The 20,820-nt window shown below is 37.5% G+C and overlaps 1 long non-coding RNA gene across 2 annotated transcripts in view; it reads right to left on the minus strand.

The window, feature by feature from the left end:
• The window catches only part of LOC149912849 (uncharacterized), a 92,925-nt gene that overhangs the window by 68,652 nt on the left and 3,453 nt on the right, over nucleotides 1–20,820 (minus strand). The window lies entirely within an intron of this gene.

The following is a 20,820-nucleotide window of genomic DNA, read 5'->3' on the forward strand; positions in this document are numbered from 1 at the left end:
CATGTCCCTGGGAGCCACTACACAAGGGCTATGCAGCACATGTTGTTTGGTAAGTCTTGGTAAAAGACATCTAAACTAAATGGTCAGTTTTGAAAAATCCTGAGGGCCGATCACATTCTTATCACACAGATTTCTCCATCATCACAGATGGTAATGATTTCCAGATGTGAAGATAATTTGTAAGTTGTTTGTTCATACCGTAGTGGAGACAGCTCATGTAGCACTATGTTTCAAGACTGACTTTGGAGGCAGGGGAATTAAGCAGATTGCCTCAGATTTCCTTTATCTCAGAAAGTCATGCTCTTAATTCCTGGCATGATCCCACTAGCTTGTGATTGATTAAATATACTTCAACAGACCAGTAGGCTTTTTCACCTAAACTATCATTTTGGAAACATGTAAATTTAGGTAGAACAAAGTACATGAAAGCTTTCTGTTGTATGCTGTTGTCTTTCTTCTGCTGACAAGAGAACACTATACAGAGCTTGAGAGAAATTATCTGTTCTGTGAATGAACGCAGAAAGGTGAAAAGAGCAGTTGAGTCAGTTACAGCACCCATGTAATCTATTCAAGAAGTCATCATAGCCTGAAGGAAAGAAGTGAAAATTACCACAGGAAGACAAAGAGTCTCCTTTCTTCTACCTCCTCATTAGCCTTAGACAGATCACTAGCTCTAGGCTGTAGCTTGTCATCATTATAATATATATATGTATTTTATTAAAGTATCTATCTGACAAATGGCTTCTAGACATGGACAGCTCAATTTCCGTATGTTCAAGGGTTTCCATGGTAATAAGCAATTCCATGCCAAAACTCAACAGATCAATTAGAAATTAATTAGTTATTGAGTAGCCGGTATCTTTATAAAGTGCTTCAAAGAAATGGTGGCTAACTCTTAATTATCCATTTTTCAGAAAGAATAGAAGGAGAAGAGCTTAGCAGTATGAGTTTCCAAACAGGATATCACCTTGGTCATGGGCACAGGAATAACTATTCACATCCACACATAATCCCACCATCTTAAAAACTACCATCAAAATAGATCCTGAAAAAGCTAAATATCTGGCAAAGGTTAATTAACTTTCACTTAATCCTGAAAGCAATAGAGATGTTCTTAATCTAACATTGCAAGGAACTAAACACTTCATCTAGGAACTGGATAACTTTCCCATAGTCTTAACAGGTACAGGAAAGAAATTGTCAAAGCTGCAGTGGAAAGCCTAGCAGCAACTCACTGTTGACGTAAAAGGAATCAGACTTAGCCCTTTAACTTCCCATCCACACATTAGCAATAGCATGTAATCAATCCGTCTGACTATTCAGGCTTTCTGATCTGTCCAGAGTACTTGCTGTGCTTAATATACAATATGAGAACATCAGATGTAAGGCTGGATGATGACTGACAACACGAGGATATTACTAGTAACTTGTAGGTAAGATTTTCAGACATGTTAAAATGATCAGCCTCCTTTAGAAAGATCATGAAAGCAAAAATTTTGAGTGTGCTTTGTCAAAGTTTACTGCACACTTATTTAAACCAAGCATACACAATTTCTCTGGAGTCCTGCCAAAGGGAATTTTCTTTATTTCAAACAAAAATAAAAAGTCCTAATGAATTTCTAATTGATGCTGTTAAATTTGTCAGGCATTCAAAAGTATCTAGCACTAAATAATCAGAATAAATTATCATTTTCTCTTCTACTTTATCCATTTCTATATTTGATAGTCTGCTGTAGCTCAGGTGAAATATATTGAACTTTTTTCTCTGAGCTGAAATTTTACTGCTAAGAATCTCTGTCCCATTGTGTTTTTGTTATTACACTTGTGTTTTGTTTATGAACCAGTTAGAAGCTATCAAAAATATTTACATCATGCAAGCATGAAGGGAAATACTCTCTCCATAGTGCTCTCAGATCGTCACTATCTTCAGCATGATCTGAAAAAGTGCCTCTGATGAATGAATGCACTGAAGAAGATCCTAATGTCTGAATTTCTTTTATCAGTGATCTCTTAAATCTGTAGCTACCTCGCTATGAGACTGCCGAGTAACCTTGGTAGAGAAGATAATAAAGACATACAATGTCACTGAAAGCAGGTTGTTCTCTCCAAGTAGCTCTTTAAGGGTGATTATTTATCACTAAATCATATGAAAGTATTAAAAGGTTACTGAGTCAATAGAATGTGAGCACAGTAAGAAACTGAAACTGTAAAAAATGCAGATTTTGATTGTTCAGTAGGCCAAGTGCAATCTTACCACTACAATCTCTTTTTTACATTTTTAGTTCACATTGCCTAGGAAAAAGTATTCTTCAAACAAAGACTTTTACAAATGGCACTACAAGTTTAAATGTTCTCCCTAAAAATATATTCTCATATATTATTTGAAGTGCAGCATTTACACCACTGGCATCAGCTATTAATTTTTCGCTTGCCCTGTGGCAGCACATCAAGGGATTGAAGCCACCATTGATTCATAGCATTCAGCTCTGTTCAAGCCTGAATAAAATTGCAGCGCATGCCCCAAGGGCTCTAAAGGCTAAAGCTTGAGGTTTTTCCACTGATTTCAGTGATCTGTGCAGCAGATCCTTGCACTTCTGTTCAAATAAATTAGGGTTTTATCAGCACAGGGCAAGGATCTGATTGACCAAAATGACTGGAGAGATTAAGAGGAATAAGAGTTTCATTTATCTGAACATTTGATCCCCACCACACATATTAAAGTGCTATTCTGCACTTTTATCGTGATTTCTTTATAGACAGTTATTATTGGATGATAATATAGCTAAGTGATCTAGTAAAAACAGTTACTACTGCAAGATTCTAAGCATTGTGCAGACTAAAAGGACTCTGCCATATTAAAGTTATAATCTATTCAAGTTACAGTGATACTGTGTAAGTTTTTCAGAGAGAGAATAAAACATAATCAAGATCTTAAAACTGACCCTGACCTGAAAGCATGATTCTTAGCAGATTAACTGTTTTGTACAGTGATCAGATCGGCTTACTGTAGGCTATTCTTGAAAAAATAACCAAGATCTATTTTTTTTCCTTTTTTTTTTTTTTTTTTTTTTTAAACAAGCACTAACAGTTTGTGAGTTAAACAACATGCATGTGGAGACTAGAAAATTTCATCCAGTCTAAGAGATGGAACTTAATTCATTCACCCATGTGAGGAAAAGATAGAACAGTGAAGAGGAACATTCAGTGTCAGAAAAATAAAGGTCCTTTTAATAGAAAAAAGATGGAGGGGTTAAGTCTGAGATCACATGTGCTGAAGTTAAGAAATAAAGCTGTTATCACAGAAATAACATTACAGTGAGAGCTTAGCAATGCAGTTGAAGGATAGACAATAGGAAAACTGATTCAATTGTGATTTTTGTACATACTCTTTCAAGAAAACATTAAAGAAATGAAAGCCCAAACCTAAAAGTCCTCCTAAAAGAACCAACTATTTTGAGCATGTTTCAAACAACAGAATATGTGCTGGTGGAGAAGCTATGGCAAGGACACATTAAGAAGGGTTATCAAATTGAAAGCTGAAATAAAAAGTAAGAAAAAAAAAGAAGTGTAAAAGACTGCAAACCAACAATGGAGCTATTTGTTCTACAGTGACCCTCAAGATCTGTTTCAAAAAAGCCCTGACCTGTATACCCCACAAGTCAATTAGCCAATCACCTGCTTAAATTCTTCCTATCATTACCAAAACCAGCACAAGTGTTAGCAGTGTCACAAAAGGATTTTCTCTTCTGAGTATGTGATCCCAGAGGAAAAAAAAAAAAAAAAGCAAAAAAAAAAGCACACTTATTTTCCTAACAATGAGCTAATTCTCACTTTGGATGAAACTTGGCACTTCGATAATTTACATTCAAATCATAACGAATTGCACAAGACCCACACTCTACAATGCCCACAGAAGTCAGGCATTAGGCAGTTTTCTCATCCCAAAGGTGAAAATGCCTGAAAATTTGCATAATAGATTGAACATCTAAGAGAGAGAAGCCAGAAAAGTACAGAAGCTGCTGGGTGCTGCTGAATCTGGTAGCACAATGCATGCAAGGCTGCCTAAGCTTCATGCCTGGGTCCTTCTGGTGGCAAGGCTGAGCTTGAATTCCCAGCAAGCACACACACAGAAACACATAACACCTACATTCATGTGCATATCAGTTGTAAGTATTCTACATGCAATCACCTGTATTTGCCTGTTGGCAGTACTTTGTGTTCAGAGAAGAACTCAGTACTGGTATTGCCCTGGCAGAGGGGAAGAAGAGCCTCAAGAGCAGGTTCAACTCAGATTAGGATGAGGAGACATTTGGTGAATATGTCTTGACCACTGATTTTTTAGTCATACAGCATCACCTCTGTAGAGAACTACTTGTCGTTTTCTTCTGGTTGCACTTTCAGGGACTGCAGGGCTGCCTCCTGACAGGTACACAGGGTACACAGAGTAGGGAGCACACCTCAGCAATACCCTGAGTGATACCTCAGGGTAACAGTAATCACAAAACTAATTAATGGAAGACTTAATAATAAGAATAAAAAACAACCTCCAATCCCAGTTACTGTAGCAAACTGGGATACAGGTTTCTTCATCATTCCAGGCTGGTCATATCCTCTAAGACACATGTAGGAATCAAAACTGTCCTTTTCATTAGGTATGCCCAAAAAACACAGAGAAGGCTATATTGCCCAGCATATTGATCAACAAACAAGTCACTGCAGGGAAGAGGCCAATGTAGAACAGCAGCTTGGCATCCATTTCTTCTAACTTTTGGAGGACTACAGAACCTTGTATGTCTTATGGAAGTTTCAACTTCCAAGTACATACAATCCTAAAATACCAGAATGACACAAAATACTGCTGAGGGAAACACAAAAAAAAAAAAAGTCACCATGTCATAGTATGTAATCATCAGTTTGTGCAAAGTTCATTGACTTGTACAAAATGAAGAAATGTTATTCCCTGGTGAGAAGTTAAAGTGGTACACATCTATTTCTGGCATGCATGCACACACACACAAAGAAATCCTGTCAATCTGTATAGAGCAAACTTCATCTTATTCTTCAGTAATTCTGAGTATTTTTGGTTACAGAAAACAGAAATAGACTGCAAACTAATTAACTGACTGACTTGTTTTTCTCATTCAAAATGTTGCCATGTTTTGGAAATAGAAGAGGACAAAAAGGGTCATCCCATAAAACAGAACTCAGTATATTGTACATATTCTGGGATGTACTTTGGTTGCCCTGGGTGGTCTTTAAGAAAAAAAAGGCCTGGAAATGCAGTACATGTAACTAATCTTCAGTCTCAGAATGTTTACGCTTATTTTATGCAAATATTTAATCCTCTGTTAAATAAAACATAAACTGATACTGCACTGACTGTCCTAAGCACTTCATTAAACATACTCTTGGTCATCTTTAACATAGTAGAAATTATTTGCAAAAGAACCAGATGAGTTAGCATCTATTCACTCTGATTTTGCAGTTCCCATGATCCAAGCTGTACAAATAAATTTCAGTTTGACAATCACACATAAAAATGAGAGGGAAAAAAAAAACCAAAGTTACATGTAAACAGATTTTGGAAAGTTTTAGTTGAAAGAGTAAAATTTCAGGTCCAAAAAGTCAATATTGAAATATCAATTTAAAACGGCCTTGTAAATATTTAATTCTTTACATTTGATTACTAATGTATACAAAATTGGCAACATCATTTTTATTCAGTTCAATAAACCAGTGCTTTTCATTTTTTTCCCATGACTGTCATCTAGCTAAAAGTCACAACTCTAATAACTCTAATACCTCTAATACCTTTCAGATATCCAAGAAAGAATTTCAGATTTCTTTCTCTAGATTCAGAAGAAATCCTCCTGCTCTGAATTGCACTCCTCCAACTTGGGAATATTTGTAAGTGTGCCAGTACTATAGCCAAAGAAGAGGCCTGTGTCACTCAAAAGTTATATATGTACTTCTCAGGATAAAGTAAATATTATCTTGCCTTGAACTTGAATATAAATGTACTAAAGAAATAGCATACACATTTATGGTTAATGCTGTGAGCCAATTTTAGATGAAGAGTGAGCATTGTGATCATCCAAAAGGCAAAGGTAGTTAAGTTGAACATGGGACATATCCAAGTAAGGAAAGTGGCAGGAGAGGGCAAGATTAACCACGAGGCTCTGCAAATAGGCAAGGCAGGACATCCTCCCACATACAAAGTAATAAAAATTTGCAAAAAAGCAAGCAGAAGAAACATCTATCCATCTCTTTTTTTCTTCTTTTCCTTTTGGAAAAGGAAAGCAGTAACATAAATATTGCTAACAGCAAGAGGAACCTGAGCAGAAAGTAAACAAAAATTTGTTTGGTTCTTATTTTTCTCAGTGAGGATCTCTTCAGCCTGTGCACCTTGACCTCAGGACAAGAAAATACCACTGTTTCTGGACAAATGGCATCAGACGCATAGTACTATAAAACCCAAAGCTAGTTTACTGTACAAATGCTTGAGATTAATAGCTTTGAATGTGCACAGCTGTAAGAACTGCCCATCAGAAACAAGTGCATTTTAATAAGTTAGTTCAAGAAAATTTGAAATTGGCTTGATCTAAGCTGTCTCACCATAACAAACCCTGATTTTCTGAGTTATACAGATAGACATATAAATAAATGCACATATATTCTGTTGTAGATGTAATAGTATGGCTAGGAACAAGCAGCTTTGAGCAGGTACAGGATCACCTGAGAAAAGAGTAAAGTCTGGACTGGCTTCCAGCAAAATCAGAAAATCCTGAATTTTAGTCAGGCACATTGAAGAAGGTAACCCTCTACTGTTAGTAGGACATTATTACTTACTGTATATGGTAAAGCACCACTAATTAAAAAGTGTGCTTCACGATTATGATTATTTTCTGATTGTCAATTCATTTATTTCTTCATAATGGAGCTCCCACAGAATGACTGGGTACTGATTCAAGGAGAGACTAAAAAAAGCAGAACAGCTACACCACCATGCAAGGACAGCTTTGGAGGTAGCAACAGGGTCATGATCTTCCCATCTGCTTTTGTTCTTGCTGCTCAAACCAAACTGACATTAACATTTTTCTTACCAAAAAAACGTAAGCCACAAAGTGTTATATGAAAAGGAGTAGAGGCCTCTGAAATGTCAGACAAGAGTTTGTAGAAAGGACAAGAAATGAGGAAAACTGCATGCATTATGAAGCAGAGTTTGTAGCAATGCTATTGGCTTAAGAATTTCAAGAAAATGTTGTGTAGGAAAAATACAGCTGGCACAGAGGAGTAGCAAACTTCCACCAATGGTTCTACCTAGGAAAGAATACGCCACAGACAGTAGTTCTTATTGTGGCCTGCAGACCCACAGCCATGGCATAATCCTCTGCACCATGCTGTGTTCATTTCTTAAAAATACATCTGACTGCTAAAGTTAGTAGAAACTTGCTATTATTCATGTGTTTGGAACTGTCCAAGCATCACAGTTCTCTTTTCTGTTTCTGATCACACACAAGGTTTAAATTAGTCCTCAGAACAGAACAGATCAGAACATGTAGACAGCAATTAGCTTCTTGACTGCTTACAGTTTTAAAAATTTTGGTTTCCATGTAGTGTGTAATGCATACTTATTGTCCTTATCCTCCTAATAAATCTTGATTCTGCACTCCTTGTAATAATTGTTTTCTCTAGTGTCTTAATACACCGACACTGTGATCCTTCTGGTATTATACAGAACTAAAAAGTGCTGTTGATTTAAAATGATTCATGAAATAAAGGAAAGCAAACATAAATTTCTTAAGACCATATGCATCATTAAAACTGAACAACAAAAGTAAAGGTTCCAAATACATTTCTTTTATAATATGTTGGTATGCAAGACAATTAGATTGTAAGCAAACGATGATTTAAAGAAGACAAATAGCTTCTAATTGTAGTGTTTCCAATCAGGTAAGATGTGCTCTGCAGAAACAGAAGCTTTAGGAGTTCACCCACCATATTTTCAATCACATTCAACAAATTTTAATAAACTGTGAATTTGACAAGCCAAAATTTACAAATAACAGCTTCTCTGAATTGGTTTTGGTCACCTTTCACACTGCACTTAGATCAAACACTTTTGCTATATGTAGTTTGTAATACTCTATTTGTGCTTCTTTAGGATGTGTAATTCTCTCATGGATCATCTGAAGACTCTTCTGTTGCCATCAGTTTATATTTTACAATGCGTGTATGACTGTCCCTCATAAAAAAATAAACTAAATAGAAAAAAAAATTAAAAGAAGTATTTCTTCCGCAGGATTATTTCTCACCTACGTGAAATATTGAGGACCAGAGACTCTGAAGTTGTCAGGTGGATTTATGACAGTTTATGATTTGATCATAACAGTAATAATCAGGTGCCGACAGTGAACCTGTTATAAAAACAGAATCAGAACCATCTCAATATGTTCTCCTCCATTTATCAAGCAGTAATAACATTCGTTTCAGATGCCATAAGAAATAACCATTTGAAATGAAAGGTCTCCCATTGCCGATAACATATTAGATTTCATAACATCACAGCATACAGCATAACATCATAGCATATCCCAGGTTGGAAGGGACCCATAAAGACCATGGGGTCCAACCCCCAGCTCCACACAGCACCACGCAAGCCCAAACCCTGTGTGTGAGTGCAGTGCCCAAACGCTCCCTGAGCTCCGGCAGCTCTTATGCCCACTGCCCTGGGGAGCTGTGCCATGCCCACCACTCTCTGGGGCACAGCCTTTCCCTGACCCCCACTTAACTCTCCCCTGACACAGCTCCATGCCATCCTCTCAGTTCCTGTCACTCTCACCAGAGAGCAGAGGTTTGTCCCAGGTTTTCACAAGAAATTCTGTGGATGCTTATGTCCTATCTGTTTCTCCCCACCTGTGCATTTGAGCATCCCCATCCAACTTCAGCAAGACCCCTGGCTGTCCCTCACCAGCAGGAAGAATAGCATAGCTGTAGCCTAACCAGACTGTACAGCAATATGCAACAGTAACCTTCCTGTTCACTTCATACTTAATAGAGAAATTATTTTCTGTCTATGAATTTCACTCGACATTCAGCATGCACATTTACATTACGGAGAGGAATCTCATTCTGGCACACTCTTACTGCTCAAGTATAAACCAAGTGAACATAGATTCCTTTTTAAGCAAAACCTTGGCTTAGAACAACACACAGTGTGTAGGGCGGGTAATCTATGAGAGGAAGTTTCAGTGAATTTTCATTAAGAAGTGGAGTTCAAGCAAGTGTGTCTTTAACAAAGCCTTATGTGAGAGGACTGTTTCTCAGCAACAAGTATGTGCTTCAGTAAGAGGTACCAACAATTCTTCCCTAACCTTTTCCATATGTCAATTTCTTTCCTGGTTAATGACTTCAATATACACTCCTTAAATGTGACCAAATAATGGAAGAAATAATTTCATTCTTTGTTGATAGCAAATACTCTATTTGTTAATGCTGTTAAACTGCTTATAAAATTGCTAATCCCACTGCTATGAAAGAGAGTTAATGATCACAATAGGCTTTCAAATGTGCATTCCTATTTTGTAAAAGGGAACTCTAAAACTCACTCTTGTTAGAAACAGAAGCAGGAAGTAAAACATGTGAGTATACATGTGCACACTCCCCAGAGAAGATATGTTAGCCTGTGAAAGCATTTTTATTGAACTCCTTATGATCAAGATGGCAAGAGCAACACAGTCTGAGCAGCTGCACCACAAATACTGGCTGTCATGCAACACCTCATGTGCCACTAATACGTGACCAGGCTCAGAAAACCTCCCTACTTGTCTACCTAAACTATTTAATACTACCTTATAATAGCAATGTACATGGGAGAAATATTCTGAAATCACTGTTTTTGTGTACTTTAATAACATGACTGAGAACTGCCTAATGGAAGCATGCCCTGGAGCAACATAATTCTCCATTAGCAGGATTCATTAATAACCTTTAATCTGTTATTTTTCTAAGTAGTATTTTCTTGTCTATAAAAAATTCCAGTTATAACTGATATATTAGTAAACATTTTCTTCTCATTCATTCTTTGAGCAGTCACAATGAATTCCAATTGTTGAAGTAACAGCAGCAAAAATAGTACCTCTCATCTTTAATACACACATGGTTGTGAGCTAAAATATGTAGATAGCCTCAAACCTTTGAATACTGTTAGTTTTGCAGAAGAGTTTAGATTTTGCAGAAACAGGAGCCTGAGTGAAAGTCATCTAAGACAGAAGATAAATATAAGTATTTGCTTCTACATATAAATATTAACAGCTTAGAAGAAAACCAGATGACTTAGAAAGCTTGGCATCAATAGATGTTTTATATAAAGCAGAGATTTCCAACTCACTGCAGCAGTACAGTAATTCAGAGAGTTATTTTTTGATGGGTTTTATTTGTTTGTTTGTTTGTTTTAAGACAGATAGATTAGGTAATGAGAGGTACTTCAAAAACTAGCCATTCTGCCATTGGGCAGCCCACCCAATGGAGGTGCTTCAGATGAGGAAGTGCTTTACCTGTGTAGTCAGCGGAGAAAATGTAAAGAGGGTGAATCACAGTACTGAAAATAGCAGCATCTGTCCACTGACTGCTTCTAAGGCTTCAAATATGCAGTTCATTCAGAACTGATCCAAAAGGTGTATTTTCAAAGAAACCCATTGTCTGCAGAGTTTAAAATATGGGACTTCCATCAGGTGGTTCAATGTCTTTGAAAAATAGGGTCTTCAGTGAAAAGAAAAGTCATAGAAATTAAATATTTAATTTTTTTCAGCCTCGATTCAAAGATGTTGCAGATACATAACAGAGTATCCTTTCTGCAGTGCATTTTGCACAGCCAACAAAATGTCTTAATAACTAAAATGGGGACATTGGCCAAGGAAAATACAGTAAGGTTCATCAAATGAAAGAAATGCAAACTGTCATTTTATCCTTTCTGTAAGAGTTAGCTAAAAATTTCACTGAACCTGCTGCATCAGAAAATTTAGTTTGGTAAAAATCAAGCTGCTCCCTGGGACTCTGATTTTCAGGAGGTACTGCCAGTAAGTTGAGCCAACTTTACCTCATAACAAAGTATTCCCTTCTAAATGCTTTGACAACAGATATGGAAAAGTGATGGGAAAAAATCTTTTGAGAAAGACATTTTGAGTTTCTTACCCCTTAAAATCATTGAATTATAGAAATGTCACTGCACAATACATTTCAAAGTTCCTTATGTTTCAAAACCTGATGACAGATAATTCCTTGAATTCCAGAAGCTGCTCTATGGTCTCAAGCCTCTTTTTTTTTTTTTTCTTTTTTTTTTTCTTTTTTTTTTTTTCCCCTTGCTGAAACAGCTGTTTTACTCAAGAAAGAAGGGGCCAGCAAACCAAAACCCAAAATGTTTACATGTGGCATTATGCCACTGTAGGCTTTCAATCTAGTTGCTTTAATGAAGGGAAACCTATACGAGCTACTTTTGCAACTTAAAGCAGAAGAAGCCCGTGAGGAAAGAGATAATTTATTAGGAAGGTAAGTAGTTTGTAGATTTAATCAAACATTACCTAAACAATACTCATCCCTCTGTTTGGATGAGGAACCTATGCTAGTACTAGCAGGTCTTTTTTACCTCAGTATAAACAGTGGCCTTTTAATTAATCGTTCTATTTCACTAGACATTTTCTCTAAGTGTAAACTGAACCACAAAATGTTTTTATTTATATGCACAAGTCTTTCCCTTAAACCTCAATACTGAGCAGAGAGCCTCTTTCTCCAGTAAAATAAATCAGAAGGTGACTGTGAATTGAAAGAGTAAAATAAGGTCTACCTTGGCCATCGTCTCCTCTAAACCACTTCTGTCCCAAGAGCCATACAGCATCTTACTTCATTCCCCACGCAGCTCTGTTTGAGATACAATTAGCTCTCCACTCTTGTACGCTGAGAGGCCTCAACACCTGTGATAAAACTTGCATTTGCCACATGATCTAGGAATAGCCAGTGTTACCCAGGGATGTCTCTGTGCTCTGCAGATCACTACTGGAAGACATCAGATGTTTCACTAGGCACATAGTGGCCAAGCTTAGCCTGCTCATTAAAAAAAGCAGGAGTTCATCAAGAAGCTGTCCCCCCAGCCTCTTGCTGTGGTGAGAAATGAGCAGGATTCAGGAAGGGAAACTCAAACCTTCGGATTTCAGGACTATCATATCTTTTAAAGCATCTTCATCTTTTGCCTTCTCTACACCCCCCCCATGTGGCTAGCACTGTTCACTGCATGATGGGTTGAGTAAATTTAAATTCCCAACTGAGAGAGTGTAACACTGCAATGCCAGCAAGGATACACAGCTTCCGAAAGCTCATAAAATGCCCATCCTGGAGCCTTTGCATGGAGGCCCAGCGTCCTATGACAGAGAGGAAAAAGATACTATCAAAAAGTCAGTAATTGTATCTCCTCAGAGCTTGTGATTTTGTACGTTATACTAAATTCCTATGGGTTTTGTTCTATTGTTTTGGGTTTTGTTGTTGTTGTTGTCGTTGTTTTTCCATCACTCCACTCTTTCCCCCTGTATTAAACCTAAGTGGTTAATAAGAAACTGAAATTTCAGTTTCAGACATTACCCACATGACATTTGGGTAAGTCAGGTTTTTGCTTTCAGACCACAGCTCCAAATTCAAACACATCTTGAAAGAGGCTTCACTGCTGCTGTTCTGAAGCAATGAGGAACCTCCTCTGCCCTTTAATCCAGTCATCCACATCAAATCCACTCTCAGTCTTCCATGGACAGAATTCAGCTCTCCTGAGCAGTACAGCAGAAGGCATCAGCACCAGAGCCCACCTCAGAAATGCTCCAAGGGGAGCTCACTGTCTCTGCAACTTTCTCAAGTCCAGCTTCTTAATTATAAAATGTCTAAAAACAATCTGACACAAAGACTTTGGCATGACTACTTCCCTTCCTCAGCTTGTTCCCTTTAGCCTGATGTTGTTCCTGGTCACATCTTTAATCCCAAGGACAGAATCTTTTAACACTTCACCTCACAAATCAGGATTTCCTCCAGTGGTGTTTCACTTTGCCACTTAGAAATCTTCCCATTTCATGCACAGTAACTGTTCAAATTAAGATTAATTTGGAAGCATTATTTATGTCATTTATAAGGTGGGCTCTCTTTAATGCTTCTTTAAACCAGTTCAATTGAAAAAAATCTCTTAAATGTGATATAATACATTAGTTGTGTTCTTCTGCAGCTACAGGGAATCCACCTATAACCAGGTTAGTATCTCCTTGTTCCTCTACAGGCAAATCTGACCTATTTGAATTGCAAGCTGCTTTTGACCAGAGAAGTTTTTTTCAACATTGTTTTGCATTCATTTGACTCTATAAATAGGAAATATCCTCTAAATTCATGAAGAGGAAAAAACTATTTTATATAAAGAAGCTCCTCAAGAAAAGCATGAAAAATTTATATTTTTACTGAAAGTTTAAGCTTTTCTACAGGGTTAAGTGTTGTTGTTGAGCTCAATCTTTCAAAGCTGTACATCTGTTTTCTACTACATTGTCTCCTGATGTTAAATACATCTATTTCTTCCAAACAGTACAGAAGATGGAAATCTTTTTAGAAAAAGGAAGTTGGAAACATTACGTTAAGTCACATGTGTTTAGAATATTTAAAGCCAAAATATATATCAAACCAGTAAAGAGCCTATATATGCAATAAATAATATTTTAATTAAATGTAAGACAAATTTGAAGTTACCTGATCTGAATATTGCATAGTAGTTTGATATGCACCATGAAATAATGGAGGTTAGTATTCCATAACTGCATAAATGTCTAACAGTGAAAAATCTAATACTTCAAATCCACTGCTCTCATGTAAATGAATACTGAAGGGTGTGGAAATACTGCAGCTAATGTTGTGCTGTAACAGCCAGTGCAGAACTATCATCTGCAGCATTTAATCCTTTAAAATAACCTAAAATCTCTTTACAAAATTTCCTTGTTTTGTATTAGAAGTACTTTTCTAACCATTGTAGCATGATCATTAAAACACAGGGTAAAGTAGAGAGCACTGTTTTTTAATAGCTTAGAGGAATAAGAATTAGTGATTAAGCACAGGAAAGGGTAATGCCGGAATATTAAAAAATATTCTTTATTTTAAGAATGTGGCAGGGTGATTATATCACTTTTCTTATGAGGAAAAATAATTGAACAAACAATGAACCCTTCAGTGATTACAACTCATCGCTAATAGGATTTTTGTTCTCAGCCAAATAAGGGCAATTTTGCAGGATGCTCTAATACTGTTCTCATCAGCTTACTGACTGTTCAAAGGGAGAAAGACTATGTGCATCTACTTCAGATTCATAATAAGACAATAGTTATTAGAGAGGTCTTCTGCTTCCAAAATTTAGAGCTGTAATCGGTTCACCAAATTTTTTCATGTATACATAAAGCTACTTAACTGCAGCACTTTTCTTCATACAAATAAATGCTGGACCAGACTTTTTATCATTTTCTTTAAATAGGCTCTTTCTAACTTCTCAGTACAAGTCTTGCTCCATTTCACTGAGACATTCCAGTCAAATCACCAGGTCTAGCTAGAAAAGAGTTCCATAGCAAGTGTTTCACGTTACAAGAATTAGTTTGTTTCACATTTGAATGCCAAATGGACAAATTAATCCCAAACAGACTGGCACACCTGCAAGATTTTGCATTGTTAATAGAATCACAAGTTCAAATTTGCAAAGGTCTGTGATTCAAGAAATAAATTAGCCAGCCTGTTCATCCCAATGGTTACAACATGTTCTCAACAGCAGACATTCTCCAATTTCCATGTCCCCACACACTGTGTTTAGATAGAGTGATCATTATCAAGATTACAGTAGTACCCTGCCATGCTTTCACAATGACAGAAAATTATTAGATAAAAAGCAATCACTGTGGCCTGCTAATGAGAATAAATTGAAAGAGTGGGAAAGGCAGGTTTACTTCACAAAAGCCTGGGGGATTTTCGGCAAAATGCAGAACCTCCACTGAGTTGTTCCCTGTTGCCCACATGCAGTTACCAAAACAAAGCTCTCAGCTTATCATTAGTGCACAACTGCATAATGTTATCACTGCTTCGGCTATGATACAGAGCACCAGTAAAGCAAAATCTAACATAGGGTACTACGAAAAACTGTTAACATGCTGGGGAAAGGTGCTGTGAAATGGGAAACAGTATCTGTAGTTGACAGTGTGTAGGACTGAGCAATGTCTACGTATGTACTCAGCAGAAGAGGAGAACTATTCCTATTTACGAGCTAACACCTTCTGAATGAGAAAAAATACACGTGGAAAAATTAAAGAGAACACTACGGATTCAGAAAGGTAATTTAGGAAATTTTTAGTTTACAAGCATATTTATTTATAAACCTTTTAAAGCATCGCTAAGAAGAGAATTTATTTTCACAAAACAGAAAATGTATTCACAGTGAGTTTTCCTTCAAAGTTAAATTCTAAACAAAGACAGAAATGCATGCACTGTAAACTTACAGAAAGAAAGCTGGATCTAAAAACTTTTTGAAAGGCTTGATGCAGTCCATAAACAGCAAATATTTAAGAGGAGGCTAATGTTTCTAATGACTGTAATAATAAATCAGTCTACATTTGTTCATTCTTTCTCAGTATGCAGAAGATGAGATCTGTTCACCTCCCACTACTAGCTCAATATCTATTACAAGTTAGAGACCATAGTACATGGGAACTGCAAGGAAGTGTAATCATGGCACAGCTCCTTTTTGGCACAAAAGCCTGCAAATCATTCCCACCGAAAGCATCACAGTTCCAGCACTGCATGCTGTCCCTTGGGTTACTGGTATGCCACATAACAACTAATTCTGTCGTTTTTCTAATAGCTCCTAACATTCAGTGCAATCCACTTTGCATCTCATTTGTTTATCTATTGAGTACTACAGAGACACTTCTCATTCGCTTTTCACTGCTGGGCTTTTCACGCTTTTTTTCACACTCCAGTTCCTATTCCCATTCTCCTTGCACCATTTTTTGTTTCAGCTGACTTCCATTTTCAGCAGAAGAGATATGTTCTACCAGCTTTAGTGCCCAGTGCTCTATGCTGCTGCCCATAGACAGCCAGAGCAAGCACTCTGGGCCACATCTTTATATCTCTCAGATAGATAAAAATCTCCATTCTTCCTCTGGCTTCAGCATAACAAGAAATTTACATCTGCTCTGAGCATGTGTGTACAAGTTTCAGTGCTCTTTAAGTACAATCTAGCAGCATGCATCTGTGTCCATTTAAATCCATGACACACTAATGGGTGAGGAGTTGAGCTTTAAACAGAAGTAAAACAGATTGTCCAAAATACATATGTTCACTTCTCAGCTCATCTGACCATTCATGAATTGCCACCAAGGGACTTTTATGGTACCAGAGATATTTTTAACACAAAAACTATGTGCTTTACACAGCATATTTGCCATATGGTAGCAAATTTACTGTGCACATGAATATATCACTCTGATGTCCTATCTGACAAATAAATCAAAATATACAAAATGCATGAAATGTGGCCGAGAAAAGATTTTTTTTTCTAATACAGAATTTTTATCTTGATCAAAGATTACTAGTACAAGAACAGTGTTACTTTGGGGGATTATTCAAATCTGGTGAGTGGAACTGCAGTTAGCTCTTATCCATACCTGGAGGAAGCTAGAATGAGACACAGGAGGACCTGAATTGTCTGGGTGTCAGTCTAAGTAAACTGCAACTCAGCTATCCAGCCTCTGCAGAGCTACTTAAGGAATGCAAATGAGCAAAGGAGCAATATTAGAAAAGACTTGTCTAGAATCTGAAGTGTGGGAAATACAATGCAGGGAGAGTATCTTTCTTCTATATCAACCAATCTATCAGATTACGAGAGCTGCATAATTCTCAGGTAGGGGAAGGGAGGGGATGGGAAGGTAGGAGAGGGAAGGCTTTTCAATGCCTGAAGGGGACCTAAAGGACAAGGACTTTATAAAGGGCATGTAGCTACAGCACGAGGGGAAATGGTTTTAAACTGGAAGAGGGTAGATTTAGGCTAGATATTAGGAAGAAATTATTCACTGTGAAGGTGGTGAGACACTGGAACAGGCTGCCCAGTGATGTTGTGGATGCCCCCTCCCTGGAAGCATTCAAGTCTGGGCTGGATGGGGCTGTGAGCAACCTGGTCTAGTGGGAGGTGTCCCTGCTTATAGCAGGGGGGTTGGAACAAAATCATCTTAAAGGTCTCTTCCAACCCGAACCATTCTATGATTCTGCTATTCTGTGAAGTCAGGCAACTTAAAGACATGCAACCCTTTAAAGCAGTGACTCTGAAGACAAGCATGATCGTCTTCGTGAAGTATGAAGTCTGTCGATCTTTCTAACTATGGCAGGGGACACCGTGCTGGCACTGCCTGCTCCCAGCACGTTGTCGCCAACATTTCATACCTCTCACGTTAGCCAGTGACCAACACGCTGCTGTGAAACACCTGTCAGAAATTTTTAAAGTTATCTTTTGATTGCTTAGCAGTGTGCTAAGCAGACTGACTCATATTTTACGTGGAACTGAATCCTGAGAAACTATTTTTGGGCTCACAAATACCATGCTAATTGCTAGGTTCAACTCCTCTTTGTGCCAAACAAAGACTCTCTCTATTGACATTATGGACTTTTTTAAAAGTAATCCATTAGTTCTTCAGTTCCTGATGAATGCTTTTCTCACTCAGCCATCCATGTTAACAGCTCTAATTGACTCAATCAGAAGTACTCCTTAACACAGTAAAAACATTCCTTTGTTCCTCCTCAGCAAAGCCAATCAAAACTGAAATTCTTTTGTCAGTTTATGCTTATTCTTTTTGTTTGGATTTAACATCACATATAATTACAACAGATTCAATACATGCAAAACATTTGCATCAGAGATTCGTTTAAATGTATGCTAAGAATCACACAGCATTATTCACTGCAGGCTTCAATTTAACATATGCTACATAAAACTTCTTTTCCTTCTCTCATGTTTCCCCAACTTTGATTTCAGTTATTCTTCATCCAAATGAGCAGACATATAAATAAGCCTGTATTTCCAGAGTCTATTTTAAAATAAAACTTCTGTATGAAAAACAAGCAGGTACAAAGCACTATGTATTCAGCCCATTTAATCAGAGTGTGAGACGCAGTATTACAGAGAACCATGGTTGTGACTTCTAATACAGCAGTGCCCTTCTGTACCATGACAGAGGCACAGCCCCATTACTGAATGAAAGAAGAATCTGAATGTATTTGAGCCCACACTGCACAAGCAAATTAACATGGCATGAGGCACTGTAGTTCTGATGTTTTCAAACTTTTTGTTGTTTGACTCAGTAGTAAAAAGGACGTTCCTCACTACTTGTAATTGGATATTAATTCCATTAATGACAGGGAGGTTGTTTGCTTTCCAGCTAAAACTACAGAAGTTGGATGTTGACAAGTCCCAACAGCTTTTGCATTCCTGTGTTTAATCCTGATTATGCACAAACCATGTGGAAATCTTTTGATACTGAAAGAATACTGCTCAACAACCAGCAGAAAGGTCTCCTAGATGAACAAGCAGAACAAGATTCTGAGTTCATATACAATATTCGAAGAACCCTTCTCTGTACCTGAGGAAAACATTCCTCAAATCTTACTCTGTCTCATCATTAAAAGATAAGGCTGGCACAATCCTGCTAGATGTGTATTAGTATCATTACTGCGATTTCGGCCCTTAGTTTCTTTGTTTCTGTACCTGTCTCATCATCCAAGAAAAGAAGAACAACTTCCCATCTCAGCTAGACTCAAGTGAACCATCACAGAACAAACAGAATTCACTCATCTGGCCACAAAGCCCTCTTCATTATCTTAACAATGGAGGTAACTCTCAAAGTAAATAAAGCACTAGAAATTAATGCCCCACTCAGTCACCAGCTGCCTTCCAAACATACACTAAATATACTGAGTCCTCCCTACTAGCAATAACTAGATCAATTAAAATCATCTTGATTTTCTGTGATCAAACTTCTGCATTATGTAAAACACTCTTTCCTTCACGCTGGACTCCAGGCACCAACCTGCATGCCCACAGTCACTCCCCTGCAGTGCCCACCTCAAGAGATGGGTGAGTTGTCCAGTTTTCCATAGTTCACATTTCTGTTTAAATCAACATCAGTAAGATCATGCAAATTGATTTTTAGCTTTCCACTAAGCTGTGTGGCACACAGAGCACCAACCCAGCCTCATACTGTTCAGCCATCTACATACACACAACCCCTAAGTTAGATGTTTGAATGTGATGATTTTCTTTAAAGGACTCATAATTTCAGATGTGCCCCCAGACTTACCTCTGTGACCCATTTCTGCTTTTCACCTTTTTAATTGGTTTTCACAAGACTTGGCAGGCCTTATTTATCAATTTTAATAAAATAGTGACTTCAGAAAATAAGGTGAAGCTGAGGCATGAGTCCTAACAAACTTAAGGCCTATTGAAGTTCACAGTCCCATATAATTTCTCCAATGTTTCCTCAGTTTATGTTATTAAAATAACTGAATACAGCTTCATTTTTTTTCTGTTTACTAAGTCCTCACTAACTCAATTTGACTAATTTACTTTACTCTTGATTTACCCACATGTAACTGGAGAAGAAGTGTGTATCCTACACAATTTAACACAAAATAATAATTCAGATGAAAATGAAAACTTAAACAGCAACCAGTAATCAAGAGGATATGCTTAATTAACCCAGAATCTTTAGGATGCAGCTAAAAACAATCTTCAGTAATGCATATGCAGTATCCCTGGCGGTGGCTGGAAACAAAATCAATTTTGGGGTCTGATTAAATATAGCAGTAAATTAAAAGGTAGCTTAACTCCATCTGCATCCTCTGTATTTCTCCAGCTTAAGTCTCTTCTCATTTTCTTGCCTCCCGTCTTCCATTGGTTCACATTCTGAGATTTTATATTCTCTAGCATCTTACATAAAGAGCTGCTTCCAACCCAGGAGTCCTTGGGAGCCACCAGTCAACTGCCTGAGGAAACCCCAAGTTTTCCCACTGAACAGAATCAGAGAGTTCACTCTCCTCTGCTTTTTATCAAGCAGGCCAGTTCCCCAGGCTCCCGTTTCCTCCAGCAAGTAAATCTACCCCTCTTATGGTTACAGAGGGAAACAAACCTCCTCTCTGCCACAAGCCTTGTCATCTTCAGTGCTGTCTACTGTTTGACTGCATGCCCCAGGCTCCTGTTCTGAATCCAAAGTTTGTCAAGATGTTTTTAAAGACATGCACAAGATAGAGATAGGGAGTGTGTAATTCAATAGCCATTATAGTAATATTGCCCTTTGAGAATGAAGACTGTTTGAAGTTAAACTAACTGTACTTTGACTTCTCATTCAATCCAGCTAGTGAAAACTCACTTATTTCACTGGCAAGTATTTCTGCCATGATACAAAAGCACACAAAGTTCATACAAGCAGTACATAGAGTCTTACTTCCATCTTCAAAGCTAAATGTGTTTTGTGGCTTGTCTTCTTAACAGTCCTAAATTTTACTTTTTTGTGCATAAGCAGTTTAGCACTTTTTAAGTCAAGATACAGGGCCAGATGTGAATAGATCCTGGCCCTACTGTCTACAGAAATAAAACATGGTCTATTTAAGTAGTTGAGTAAAGCATGTGGTAAAACTGTCAGTTTAAGTGATGAAAATTTATACTGAATGGACTGAGTTTACTTGGCAAAGCCATAGTAGCAGGGGCTGTGAGTGATTGGCAGAGAT

The sequence above is a fragment of the Phasianus colchicus genome, chromosome Z, assembly GCF_987193195.1.
Source record: "Phasianus colchicus chromosome Z, bPhaCol1.hap1.1, whole genome shotgun sequence".
In the NCBI taxonomy this organism is placed as follows: Eukaryota; Metazoa; Chordata; class Aves; order Galliformes; family Phasianidae; genus Phasianus; species Phasianus colchicus.